The following is a 14,585-nucleotide window of genomic DNA, read 5'->3' on the forward strand; positions in this document are numbered from 1 at the left end:
AGATATTTAAAAAAAAATAGGAAAATGTATTATAGTCTCTTCTCTTTGTTAAACTTCAGGCATGCAAAAGTGACAAATGAAAATGTTTGTCGCCTTGGTGCTGGGAGCAATGCATAATACACCTAGACTGTCATGATATAAGAGTCTGGAGGCTATGTTTCTCTTTTTCACATGCTTTTTATTGTTCGAATAAGAAGACACAGGAGTAGTATGATAAGTAGTTCTTATCTTCTTCTTTGTTTTACTGGTATAGGAACTCCAGGACCACCAATGACTACGCTCCACGTGAATGAAGAGAAAACCAAAGGTAAGTGCTCATAGGAAAATTGGATTGAACTTGGAGGAAGCTTTTTTTTGTGAGGAAGGTCAGCACCTTAAAATAAAAAATCCTTGACCCATCACCAAGTGCCCAGGTTGGCTACTGCAAGCCATGTAAATAGTAGAACCTGGTTAATTCACTAGGCTTAATTTAATCCAATATTCAACCAGAGGTTTAGGCGGCATCCCGGAATGGCCAAAACATAAAAGGAAAACAAATTTCTATGCAATTGTAAAACTTGCTCACATTGTCATGGCAGTTACGAAGAAAGCATAGTGTGACTCAGGTGAGGGAAATTTCTATAAAGGAGATAATCGTATTCCCCTTCTCACAGACCTCAACCTCCCACTGGTCCCCAGCACACAAGCATATTTCTCAGTCAGCCACGCTCCTCTAGGAGGGTGGTGAAGTGGCTTATGAGTCTGGTGCTCTCCTGGCACTCCTCCAACGTCAGGGGCAGCATCCCGTCTGGGACTCTTCTTCTCCACACTTTTTCAGTGTCTCCTGCCTTGCGTCTCGCTCTTTATCAGATGGACAGCCCTCTGTCTAATCCACTGGGCTCTTAAGGACACAATATCCTGGGGATTGGTTCAACTTGTTGTCCATCATGGCCTTAAAAGTGCAGACGTCCCGGGGACCTGTGGAGGGATCAAAAAGCCTTCACCAGGCATGTATGTAGATGAGAAGGACAATGGAGTAGAGCCATCTATGCCCTCATCCTCGTCACAGGGTTAGATCTGTTGCCACAAATTCCTTGGGAATAAGGGTTGTCATGTTCAAGGATGCCAACTGCATTTATAACTCTCGAGGTTTAGGAGGTTAGATGCTCCACTGGGAGCTAGCAGGTCCAACATTTACTCATGATATGAGCCGACTCATCTCAATATTGTTCAGTTTTGTGGACCTAATACAGTCCTACTAAATTCTTAGGAAATGTGCAATAAGAGTAATCTGACATGATACCAACATCTCTGCACATACCTGCAAATTTATAAGAGCTTCCCTTTTATTAAAAAGAGATAAAAGACTTTGACAGCAGCGTACTTCTGGGGCAGAAATATTGATGATATTATGATAATGTGGACAGGCATACTAGAAAAAGTGATTTGATGTGTACAAGGTTTATACCTTAAGAAGATTTTCAAATAAAGTCTCGTCTCTGGAGTGTCTGCTTTTACTGTCACTGGGAATCTATTTCAAATTTTGTTTCTTAAACATTGAATGATACAAAAGTAATTGAGTTCCTCTCCCATTTTGCAGAGCACACATTGTTTGTTTATTTTCATGTGGGTAGGGGGAGGAATGTTATATACAATGGCACACTTGGATGTCTGACACAAAACATCAGACACTGCCTCTTGTACTCACCACCTCTATATCCAAGAATGACCTGTGTGGTAAAATTAAAGCGGACAGTAAATGTTGGATTGGCAGTTCAGGTCAGCCATTCAGTATTATGATATCTTTCTAAGCATGTTAGGCAGCGGGTTCAGACGTCCTGTGTGCTCTGAGATAGTGTGCATTCCAGAACAGAACAAAGTCACCTGCATTCCCTAAAAGTGAGAACTTTAGGTATCCATGCACCAATGGCACGAACCAATGCCTTTCCAGCCACTTGAAGAGCAAAATGCTATATTTTGCACAATGTTATTGAGGGGTGCTTTGGTCTGTACGTGTTTCGATTGTTTGTGGTCATAGTGATGGTGGCTGCAGCAGTAGTTTAGAGGAAACAAGAGGTATGATGGTGATATGCAAACACTGTTCAGAGTCACGATGTTAAGGTGGGACAAATGAGTAAATAACACATGTATACTCCAAGCAGAAGATGTTCAAAGTTTCAGATGAAACATCCACAAGCAGCCTGTGCCAATCAATAGGCTGATTCAATTTGTTCTCACATGTCATAACTGGCATGTTGAGGCTCCCTGACCTTAGCTTTATTCTATTTCCGTTACAGTTGTATATTATTTTTTTTAATACCAAATTTAATTTGGCTATTTCGATCAAATTTGGGCCGTAGCCCTACAAGTACCTGAAAGAATAAAGATAAATCAGGACTACTGGCGTTTTTAAACAATTGCAATGCCTGCGGGACATGCAGGTTACACAACATAAACAAAATGCAGACTGTACTAGATTCCAGTATAGTACAAAGGATACATTCATAGAATGATGGGTGTGAGAAGTTGGCCTGGTATATGATGTTCACTATTCCAGTGAGTACCTTGCACCAGTCCAAACAACCCTTATGGTGATGGTTGTAAAGTCAACCTTATAGACCAGCTATCCTATGGGTAGCATGGACAGAGCAGTATTAGGCTAAACTCAAGAGGGCATGTGAAGCTAGCTGTTTTACCATATGTAACCCCTTCAATACCAAATGAAAGGACATCACACAGGATATATATAAAATATATATGTTATTTATTTCTAGACAATCCCTCTGAACTCTTTATGAGGTCAGAAGCACAAACACAATACAAGATACTTAATTAAAATACAATAAGTTGCACAAAATACAGTAGGGCCCTAGGGGCAAGCTAAACAATATACTAAAATAGTGGTATAAGGGCCACTACATGGAAAGTGAATAGGCCTAGGGCCTAGGGAATCGCTGGGGCTACGCTGAACTATCAAGAGTTAGGAAGCAGGAGGCCCACGGGATGCGTGTGCAGTGTCTAAACACACACGCAAGTTACCATACAGAATGAAAGGGAATGTAAAAGATGGAAACTAGTCTTTTAGGGCACTTCTGACTGGACTCGATGAAAGTTACTTGAAACCTAGACAGTAGGATAGTCAATACCCACAGGAGCACTGGAGTACTCGCGTTACCTGTGGACAAGTTTGGCTCACTGGTTAGAGCAGGCAGACCCTGAAGCAGAGGTCAGACCCGGGACCAGGGTTCAATTCCCGACGCGGCAGGGTCTTCAGCTCAAATGTCCACGGACTCGATAATTCTCGCTTCGGTGCCTGACCTAATCATGGGTTCACACTATAAAACTCTGGGCATTAGCTTGCTTAATCTCCACAACGGCCCCCCCGCGGCGGGATGCCTGTCTTTCACCTTGGGGATCCCAAGGCAAGCGCTTAGAGACCCCTGGGTGATAAGCGCTATATAAATCCAATATACAATACAATAAAATACAATACAATACCTCACCCACAGGAAGCGGTGCATAGGTGTCAAAGTGTGTCGGGTTTCGTCGCTGAATCCTAAGGAGCCTTGAAGAAAGGTGCTGCAGGCGACCAGGAGAGAAGTGTCCGGTTGGATCCAAGGGCGGATCAAGGATGAAGAGGACCTGAAAGCAGAGGGGACAGAGTCTGGGTCACTAGCCAGTGACCAGGAAGGAACCAGGAAGGAACCAGGCGATGTTGTGAAGCAATCAGGTGATGTCGTGAAGCTTGTCTCTGCAGCCACTAGGACCAAGGGGCGTCAACGACAACCAGGAGTCAGGCACGGACTGTCCAACGAAGGCTCTCGCTGTCGGCGGTGTCGGCTTCCGGATTGGAGTCAGCAAGCCTTGGCAAAGGCAACCCACGCAGGAAACAAAGTTGACTTCTTAATCAGACCAGCAAGGTCTGATGGGCTGCTTCTTTTCAAGAAAGCAAGGGCCAGTCTGGAGCAACCAGACTAGCGGTGGAAATTCAAAGATTCGTTGTCAAGATGGCAACTAGCCAATGGGCAAGTGACCGGACAGACGAGTCGAGCAGGAATATGCAGAAGGGCCCCAGGCAGAACTCGTGGAGGGTGCATAGCTGATCTTCGGTGCAAATGACGCTCGGGGCTGGGGCTTCTCAATCCCCAATGCACAGCTTCGAGGGTGCCTCAGGTGCTGCACAAAAAGCAAGTCGCTGACTTTTCAAGATGGCCGGTCCCACGTCTCTCGTCACCTCCACGGGTCTCAGCTTTGCTGGGACTGTGGATCGGGCTGTTGGAAATCTGGAAGTCAAGTTCTTGTCAGGCTCTCTGCTCGGGCTATGGCGGGAGCGTCAACAAAGCAAGCCGTTTGTCGCTGGATGTTGCCTGTTTGCGCAGAGTGGTCACTCCTTGACCACAAGGGAGATTCTTCAGTCTTCTATCTTCAGGTAGAATGTCGAAGGTCCAGAGTTTCGTTTCAAGTTTCAGTCAGGATAAATCTAAAGTCTTGGGACTCAGCTCCTACCTATATACCAAATCTAGGGGCTGGATTACGTGCTAGGTCCCTCCTATGGGTGGGACCAGGGAAGGGGTGGTTACACCCCTTTCCCTTTGTCCAGTTTCATGCCAGAGCTGGGGCTGGGAATACCCATTACCGGTTTGAAGTGGACTATGCATGGAACACCTTGTGTGCCCCAGGCAGTGTCTCATTTCTTTCAGCCCTCCCTGCCCCAATACACAAAAGCCTGTCTGGGGTGGTGCTAGCACCTCCCAAGGCAGGAAACCTATTGTCCAAGCCTCACTCGCTGGAAGGACTCCCAGCAGCAGGAGGTCATACTTGTGTCTGTGGCAGCAGCATCCATTTTGTGATGCTGAGGCTCTGGTTAAATTTAACCGGGATTAATAGGAACAACATGTCTTCTCCCTCTGAAGGGTGGAATGCTACCATCGTCGCCAGAACTGGCGAGGGGGTAGTATTCCAAAACGTATGACACCTTACTCGACATGTTTTGATAAAGCCAAACCAGAGTTAGCATTTAACCGCGAGGTTCATAATGCACTTAAGCTTATATGGTATGGCAATATCCTAGACAAGCTATAAGGACATGGTTCCGAAAGCTGCAGACAGGCTCAGCTCATGCTAGAGCACCATCTCAAATAAAACCAAGCGCTCTGCCTCCAGGATTGTTCAGGCCTGCCATAGGAGTGACTTATATATGTATATGTGTCTAGATATAAGGTTAGATATTGGTATACTATATCTAAGCAAGGGGTGATTACACAACCTTGCCCCAGCTGAGTTATCAGCCAGTTGTGTCAATGTGAGTGGCCAGCCAGGGGTGGCATAATACATGCTGCAACCCCTGGTAGGCCTTGGATGCACCTATGCCCTGGGTACCTATAGTACACTGTACAGGGGCTCATAAGGTGACCCAGTATCCAATTGGTAATGTACCTAAAGAACATTGTAGTGAATTTAGAGAGAGCACTGCTGGGCTGTGGGTCTGGTTAGCAGGCCCACAGCCACATTAAGTCGAAAACCAGTGAAGCAAAAAGTGGGGTGACTATAGGAAAGCAGACCCTACTCTCCTACACAATCTCCCCACCCCCAAACGCGGGGACATTAGACTAACCTTGACCAGTTGTGTCTTCATGTTCTAAGTGGAAATACCTGGAGAGACCATCTGCATTGCCATGGTCAGTCCCTGGTCTGTGTTCCACTGTAAAGTCCATCCCCTCTAGGGAAATGGACCACCTGAGCAGTTTGGGGTTTTCACCCTTCATCTGATTTAGCCACAAGAGGGGCTTATGGTCGGTCTGAATCTTGAAGTGAGTGCCAATTAAGTATGGTCTCAACTTTTTCAGGGCCCACACCACAGCAAAGGCCTCCCTCTCAATGGCTGACCAACATTTCTCTCTAGGGGTCAGCCTTCTGCCAATAAAAGCAATGGGATGGTCTTGACCATCTACATTAAGTTGTGAAAGCACAGCTCCCACCCCCAGCTCAGAAGCATCTGTTTGGACAATGAACTCTTTGGCGTAGTCAGGACTCTTTAAGATAGGTGCAGAGCACATGGCCTTCTTCAGGTCTTCAAATGCCTTTTGACATCTTACTGTCCACTGAACCTTCTTTGGCATCTTCTTAGAAGTCAAGTCATTAAGTGGTGTCACAATGGACCCATAATTCTTAACAAACTTTCTGTAGTACCCAGACAGGCCCAAGAAAGCTCTGACCTATGTCTGGGTGGTTGGAGGAGCCCAGTCCTTGATGGTCTGGATCATACTCTCCAGTGGTTGAACCTGACCCCCACCTACAAGGTGGCCCAGGTACACAACCTTACTCTGCCCTATCTGGCACTTTGTTGCCTTGATAGTTAGGCCTGCCTTTTGCAGGGCCTCCAAAACCTTCTTCAGGTGGATCAGGTGATCCTCCCAGGTGGAGCTGAAGACAGCAATATCATGTAGATAAGCTGCACAAAAGTCATCCAACCCAGTGAGGACTTGGTTCACCAACCTTTGGAAAGTGGCAGGTGCATTCTTCAAGGGCATCACCACATATTGGCATTGACCTCCTGGGGTTGAGAAAGCAGTTTTGGCCTTGGACTCCTCAGCTAACCTGATTTGCCAATAGCCAGCTGTCAAATCAAATGTGCTCAAAAACTTGGCAGAAGCCAATCTGTCAATGAGCTCATCTGCTCTTGGAATTGGGTGAGCATCTGTCCTAGTGACAGCATTGAGACCTCTGTAGTCCACACTGAACCTCATCTCTCTCTCACCATCTTGGGTGTGAGGTTTTGGTACAAGGACTACTGGGCTGGCCCATGGGCTCTCTGATGGCTCAATTACTCCCAGTTCCAGCATTTTCTGCACCGCAGTCTTTATACAGTCCCTGACATGGTCAGGTTGCCTGTAGATCCTATTCTTCACAGGCGGACTGTCACCAGTGTAAGCATGAGCGGATTTTGCGGATTGGCAATCCGCGAATTTTGCGGATTTGCGGATTCGCAATCCGCAAAATCCGCGAATTCCCGCGAATTTGCGGATTTTTTTTTTTTTTGTGTTCGCCCGTGTTTCTGCCAGTTCGCGAGGGTTTTTACAATTTCGCAATTTGCGAACTTACCTGTCGGGTCGCAAGTTTTGCGAACTTGTTGTTTCTACGTGTCCAGCCTGTTTGGGACACTCTTCTTCATCACTGCCACTCTCTGTCACCACTGCCACTCTCTGACTACTCATGCCACCCTCTGGCCCACCCATGCCACCCTCTGTTTCATCACTACACCCTCTGGTTGTCCAGTGTACATTATTTTCGGCAAAGCAAAGCACACCTTCCCTGCCTCAAGTGACCTGAATTAATTTGGGGCTGATTAATGTGTCACAGAATATTTTTTTAGCTGGCACCTGCTTCCTTAGTGCGCCCTGATTAGTGATCTTTTGCACTTGCTAAGTGCTTTCATTGTTGCAAAATTAGTTACAACACCTGCCCTGCCCCAACTGACAATAATGAATTAGGGGCTGATTAATGGATTTTAACTTCCAGCCTGGCTCCTGCTTGTCTCCCTTAGCTGTAATTCAGGACCTTTGTGGCATATGTGTAACAATTCTGAGGTTCAGAGCAGGGTCACATAATAGTTTCAACTGGCAACTGAACTCTGGAGGGGCCCCTCAGGAAGCACTGCAGGAAATGGCTACTAATGATGTGCCTGAACTTTTGAACCTGGTAAGTAGTTACTTTCAGTTTTGCCAAGATCGTATTTCTGCCATTTCGCACTTATTCGCGGGGCGCGAACTCACGCTAACAGTGCGAGCAGTGCGAGCAAAATCCGCTGCTCGCGGATTTGCGGATTTTGCGGGAAATTCGCAAATCTCGCGGATTGCGGATTTCCCGAAAATCCGCAAAATCCGCGAGCGGAACGGATTTTCCGCCCACGCCTACACCAGTGTCCACCTCATGGGTGCACCAGTTAGTCTGACTAGGTGTTAATGAAAATATATGTCTAAAGGACTGTAAAACTTGTCTGCAGTCCTGTTGCTGCTGGTCAGTGAGGCTGCCAGCTAAGGCCACACCATCAACTGAACCATCATCAGGGTTCTGAGTCAGCAGGTCTGGGAGAGGGTCACTCTCTTTCTCCTACCCCTCAACTGTAGCCATGAGCAAGCCCATGTCTGCCCTGTCAACATATGCTTTGATTCTGTTGACATGGAGCACCCTGTGGGGGCTCCTGGGAGTGCCTAGGGCCACCAAGTAGGTAACCTCTCCCTTTTTCTCAACAATGGTGTGGGGTCCAGACCAGTTGTCTTGGAGTGCTGCAGTGGCCACTGGCTCCAGCACCCACACCTTCTGTCCTGGCTGGTACTCAGTCAGCACAGCCTTTTGGTCATGCCAAGCTTTTTGAAGTTCTTGGCTAGCCTCAAGGTTTTTAGAAGCCTTCTTCATATACTCAGTCATCCTGGAGCTGAGACCAAGTACATAGTCCACTATGTCTTGTTTAGGCTTTTTGAGAGGTAACTCCCATCCTTCCTTCACCAGACATAGGGGTCCCCTTACAGGATGTCAAACAAAAGCTCAAAAGTGCTGTAGCCAACCCCCTTCTGTGGGACCTCTCTGTAAGCAAACAGAAGGCAGGGTAGAAGGATGTCTCATCTTCGCCTAAGCTTTTCAGGTAAACCCTTGATCATACCCTTCAAGGTCTTGTTGAACCTTTCAACAAGTCCATTGCACTGTGGATGGCAAGGAGTAGTGAATTTATAATTTACACCACACTCTTTCCACATTGCAGTCAAATATCCTGACATAAAGTGTGCACCTCTGTCGGATACTACCTCCTTCGGAAAGCCCACTCTTGAGAAAACTCCCAGGAGGGCCCTAGCCACAACAGGAGCTGTTGTGGTCCTTAGGGGAATAGCCTCTGGATACCTGGTGGCATGATCGACTACCACCAGTATAAATCTGTGCCCAGATGCTGTTTGGGAATCCTTTGGTCCAACAATGTCTATCCCAACTCTTTCAAAGGGTACCCCCACCACAGGTAGTGGTATCAGGGGGGCCTTTGCGGTGCCACCTGCTTTGCCACTGGCTTGGCAGGTCACACAGGAGCGACAAAACTCCTTAGTATCTTCTGACATATGGGGCCAGTGAAAGTGAGGGGCAAGCCTGTACCAAGTCTTGTTCTGGCCCAAGTGTCCTGCTAAAGGAATATCATGGGCTAAGGTAATAAGGAAACCCCTAAAGGCCTGAGGTATGACCAACCTCCTGGAAGCACCAGGCTTGGGGTCTCTAGCCTCAGAATAAAGGAGCCCTTCATCCCAGTACACTTTGTGGGTACCTGTAGAATTCCCAGCAGCCTCAGAAGCAGCTTGCTGTCTGAGGGGTTCAAGAGAGGAACAGTCTAACTGTGCCTGCCTCAAGTCTGCCCTTGAAGGTCCCCCTGTCCCAAGAAACTCAACCTGGTCAGGTTCAAGCTCTTCTGGGACAGTTCCCTCAGAGGCCTCAAAATCAGCTTCCTGTGAAGGCTGATCTTCACTTGCAGGCAGGGGGAAAGACACTGCCTTTACCCTACTGCTCTTCCTCTTGGGAGGCACTTGGTCCATAGTTTCAGGATCCAAGGCCTGTTCAGTGAGTAACTTTTTGGCCTGTGACCTGGTCATAGCAAGGACATGTGATGCTATACCTAACATCTCTGCATGAGTCCTATACTCCACTTCTGACCATACTGAGGATTCAAGGTCATTGCCCCAACAGACATTCAACGGGGAGATCTGCACTTACCACAACTCTTTTGAGGCCAGTTACCCCCCCCCAGGAGAAATTAACAATTGCCACACTATGTGTAGTAGTGATATTGCTAGCATTGGTCACCAGGTAATTATCACCCAGTACAATCTGACCAGGATCCACAAAGTTAGGTGTCACCATTGTGACACTGGCACATGTGTCCCTGTAGGCCTGAGCCACTTTGTCATTTATCAAAGGTGTTTGCCTGTACTTGCCCTGAGTACTGGGACTCACAGTAGAGGACATAGCCATGTCCCCATCACAGAAAAGAACAGCCTGAGTTGGTATTCTGACTAGGCCAGAATCCATCTCAGTTACCAGGGTTAACCCTACTATAGCCTTGGGTTGAGAACTACCACTGCCAGCTGAACTAGGGGGTGCGGTTGCCTTAGGGGCAGCAGTGGAAGGGGCTAAATCTTTCTTGGTGCAGTCACTGGTCCAGTGACTAGTGGATTTACACAAATTACACTCAGGTTTTCTTTGGCCATCTTTCTTCTTCTTGGAAGTTTGGGACCCCCCTCATTGGACTTTTGAGGCCCTGTAGAAGACTTCTGATCTTTTTGTTTCGGCTCTCCACCCTTCTGGTCTGTCTTTTTCTGATCACCACCTTGGACCTGGTTTTTATGCTTAACCCTGGTTCTGACCCACTTATCTGCCCTCTTTCCCAATTCTGGGGGAGAGGTCATATCTGAGTCAATCAGGTGTTGATGTACCAGCTGGTTCTGACAAGTGTTAAGTATTTGCTCTCTCATGATCAAATTATACAACCCTGTTTAGTCCTTAACTTTACTTCCCAACAACCAGCCTTCTAGAGCCTTAGTGGCACAATCAACAAAATCAGCCCAGTCCTGAGTCTGTGTCTTCTGGGTATCTCTGAACATCAACCTCTACTGTTCAGTGGTTAAGCCAAACCCATCAATCAGAGCACTCTTCAGGACAGTGTAGTTGTTAGCATCCTCATCACTAACTGTGAGGAGCTTATTTCTACCTTTTTCTGAAAAGGAGAGCCACAAGATTGGGGTACCTGCTGTACTTTGCAGGCCCTCTCCAAAGCTGTTATCCATTTGTGGATGTCATCCCCAACTATGTAGGGGGGAACAACCTTACTCAGGTGCCTATTGTCATAGGACCTGTCTTTATACTTAGGGATATTGCTGCCACCAGTGGGCTCTTGCCCACCTAACTTCCTTTCTCTATCAAAAGCAAGTCTTTCCTTGGCTAGGGCAAGTTTTTCTCTCTCAATTCTGAGATTGACTTCCCTCATCCTAGCCTGGTGTTCTCTTCTCTGAGGAGAAGTCATACCCCTCTGAAAACCCTTAGAAGCATTGGAGTGAATAGAGTCTCCTGAGAGAGATATATCCCTCCAATACCTCTGGTTAAGTCTACTAATAGGTCTGTATGAGCCTAGCCCATCTGCAGCCCCATGTAGGCTTAGGTTAGCCTGGCTAAGTCTCCTAACTTGGACCTGGCTACCTACCTCATCCCCAGACTCTTCCTCCACCTCATCTAAGACAGGGGGGTCAGTGCTATCAACTGAAGATGGTAGGACCTCATCTGCATTCCCTGAAGGGCCTGAACGAGAGGCTTTTAGAGCTTCAGACTCATCTAAGAGCTCTAGGAGTTGCTGAAGGGTAGGGTTAGCCCCTTGTTTCAGCTTTCTTGTTGTACACAAGTGCCTCAGTCCCTTAAAACTGAGGATAGCAAATTTGGAGGGTATCCTGGGAGGGTCACTCACCACAGGTAGAGGTCCACTGGACTCACCTGTGCCAGACATTGCTCTAGTGAGGTGTGGTTGTGTGCACCTACCTACACTAAGTGGTTTCCTACTAAACCTCTCTAGGAGTTGTAGTCAGGGTGTGCTAGGCCCTTTGCTCTACAACAACTAAGTTCAGTAGAACTTAAGTATTCGAATCTTGTTTCATATGTACCTATAGGTACCTGTGTGATCTTTCAAATGATATTGCAAAGATTACAATTGGTAAAACAACAGCAAGCTCAAATCCCAACCGCTGCACACCAATGTGAGAAGTTGGCCTGGTATTCTAGTGAGCACCTTGCACCAGTCCAAAAAACTCTTATGGTGATGGTTGTAAAGCCAACCTTATAGACCAGCTATCCTAGGGGAAGCATGGACAGAGCAGTCTTAGGCTAAACTCAAGAGGGCATGTGAAGCTAGCTGTTTTTACCATATGTAACCCCTTCAATACCAAATGAAAGGACACCACACAGGATATATATTAAATATATATGTTATTTATCTCTAGACAATCCCTCTGAACTCTATGAGGTCAGAGGCACAAGCACAATACAAGATACTTAATTAAAATACAATAAGTTGCACAAAAAACAGTAGGACCCTAGGGGCACGCTAAACCATATACTAAAATAGTGGTATAAGGACCACTACACAGAAAGTGAATAGGCCTAGGGCCTAGGGAATCGCTGGGGCTATGCTAAACTACCAAGAGTTAGGAAGCAGGAGGCCCGCGGGATGCGTGTGCAGTGCCTAAACACACATGCGAGTTACCATAGAGAATGAATGGGAACGTAAAAGATGAAAACTAGTTATTTTAGGGCACTTCTGACTGGACTCGATGAAAGTTACTTGAAACCTAGACAGTTGGATAGTCAATACCCACAGGAGTACCGGAGTACTCGCGTTGCCTCACCCACAGGAAGCGGTGTGTCGTGTTTCGTCGCTGAATCCTATGGAGCCTTGAAGAAAGATGCTGCAGGCGACCAGGAGAGAAGTGTCCGGTTGGATCCAAGGGCGGATCGAGGATGAAGAGGACCTGAAAGCAGAGGGGACAGAGTCTGGGTCACTAGCCAGTGACCAGGAAGGAACCAGCCGATGTCGTGAAGCAATCAGGTGATGTCGTGAAGCTTGTCTCTGCAGCCACGTGGACCAGGGGGCTCCGACGACGACCAGGAGTCACGCATGGACTGTTCCACGAAGGCTCTCGCTGTCGGCGGTGTCAGCTTCCGGATTGGGGTCAACAAGCCTTGGCAAATGCAACCCACGCAGGAAACAAAGTTGGCTTCTTAATCAGACCAGCAAGGTCTGATGGGCTGCTTCTTTTCAAGGAAGCAAAAGCCAGTCTGGAGCAACCAGACCAGCGGTGGAAATTCAAAGATTCGTCATCAAGATGGCCACTAGCTAACGGGCAAGTGACCGGACAGACGTGCCAAGCAGGAAAATGCAGAAGGGCCCCACGCAGAACTCGTGGAGGGTGCAGGGCTGATCTTCGTTGCAAATGATGCTCGGGCCAGGGCTTCTCAATCCCTAATGCACAGCTTCGAGGGTGCCTCGGGTGCTCCAGAAAAAGCAAGTCGCTGACTTTTCAAGATGGCCAGTCCCACGTCTCTCGCCGCCTCCACGGGTCTCAGCTTTGCTGGGACTGTGGATCGGGCTCTTGGAAGTCTGAAAGTCCGGTTCTTGTCAGGCTCTGTGCTCGGGCTCTGTGGGAGCGTCGACAAAGCAAGCGGTTGATCGCTGGATTTTGCCTGTTTGCACAGGGTAGTCACTCCTTGACCACAAGGGAGATTCTTCAGTCTTCTATCTTCAGGTAGAATGTCGAAGGTACAGAGTTTCGTTTCAAGTTTCAGTCAGGATAAATCTAAAGTCTTGGGACTCAGCTCCTACCTATATACCAAATCTAGGGGCTGGATTACCTGCTAGGTCCTCCTATGGGTGGGACCAGGGAAGGGGGTGGTTACACCCCTTTCCCTTTGTCCAGTTTCGCGCCAGAGCTGGGGCTGGGAAGCCCAAGCACCGGTTTGAACTAGACTATGCATGGGACACCTTGTGTGCTCCAGGCAGTGTCTCATTTCTTTCAGCCCTCCCTGCCCCAATACACAAAAGCCTTCCTGGGGTGGTGCTAGCACCTCCCAAGGCAGGAAACCTATTGTCCAAGCCTCCCTCACTGGAAGGACTCCCAGCAGCAGGAGGTTAGACTTGTGTCTGTGGCAGCAGCATCCATTTTGTGATGCTGAGGCTCTGGTTAACTTTAACTGGGATTAGTAGGAACAACATGTCTTCTCCCTCTAGAAGGGTGGAATGCTACCCCCGTCGCCAGAACTGGTGAGGGGGTAGTATTCCAAAACATATGACACCTTACTCGACATGTTTTGATAGAGCCAAACCAGAGTTAGCATTTAACCACGAGGTTCATAATGCACTTAAGAGTATATGGTATGGCAATATCTTAGAACAGCTATAAGGACATGGTTCCGAAAGCTGCAGACAGGCTCAGCTAATGCTAGAGCACCATCTCACATAAAACCAAGCACTCTGCCTCCAGGATTGTTAAGGCCTGCCATAGGAGTGACTTATAGGTGTATATGTGTCTAGATATAAGGTTAGATATAGGTATACTATATCTAAGCAAGGGGTGATTACCCGACCTTGCCCCAGCTGAGTGATCAGCTAGTTGTGTCAATGTGAGTGGCCAGCCAGGGGTGGCATAATACATGCTGCAGCCCCTGGTAGGCCTTGGATGCACCTATGCCCTGGGTACCCATAGTACACTGTACAGGGGCTCATAAGGTGACCCAGTATCCAATTGGTAATGTACCTAAAGTACATTGTAGTGAATTTAAAGAGAGAAAAGCTGGGATGTGGGTCTGATTAGCAGGCCCACAGCCACATTAAGTCGAAAACCAGTGAAGCAAAAAGCAAAAAGTGGGGTGACCATAGGAAAGCAGACCCTACTCTCCTACAATGGGCTATTACGTAGTATGGAGCGATTTGGTCAGTGGATGGGTGCATAAGTAGTCATTTTTGTCAGGGGCCTGAAGATGGAATAGGGGGAAGATCTATCCCACGATACGTCGCTGAGCGGGTCCAAATTTTC

At 47.5% G+C, this 14,585-nt stretch overlaps 1 long non-coding RNA gene across 1 annotated transcript in view; it reads left to right on the plus strand.

The window, feature by feature from the left end:
* Window positions 1-256: 256 nt before the first annotated feature.
* Window positions 257-14,585, plus strand: part of LOC147717697 (uncharacterized) — a 112,648-nt gene continuing 98,319 nt past the window's right edge. Inside the window, exon 1 of the long non-coding RNA XR_015295815.1 lies at window positions 257-307. This is a non-coding gene — a long non-coding RNA (uncharacterized LOC147717697). The remainder of the gene's footprint in view (window positions 308-14,585) is intronic.

Source organism: Lissotriton vulgaris, chromosome 5 (assembly GCF_964263255.1).
Source record: "Lissotriton vulgaris chromosome 5, aLisVul1.2, whole genome shotgun sequence".
In the NCBI taxonomy this organism is placed as follows: domain Eukaryota; kingdom Metazoa; phylum Chordata; class Amphibia; order Caudata; family Salamandridae; genus Lissotriton; species Lissotriton vulgaris.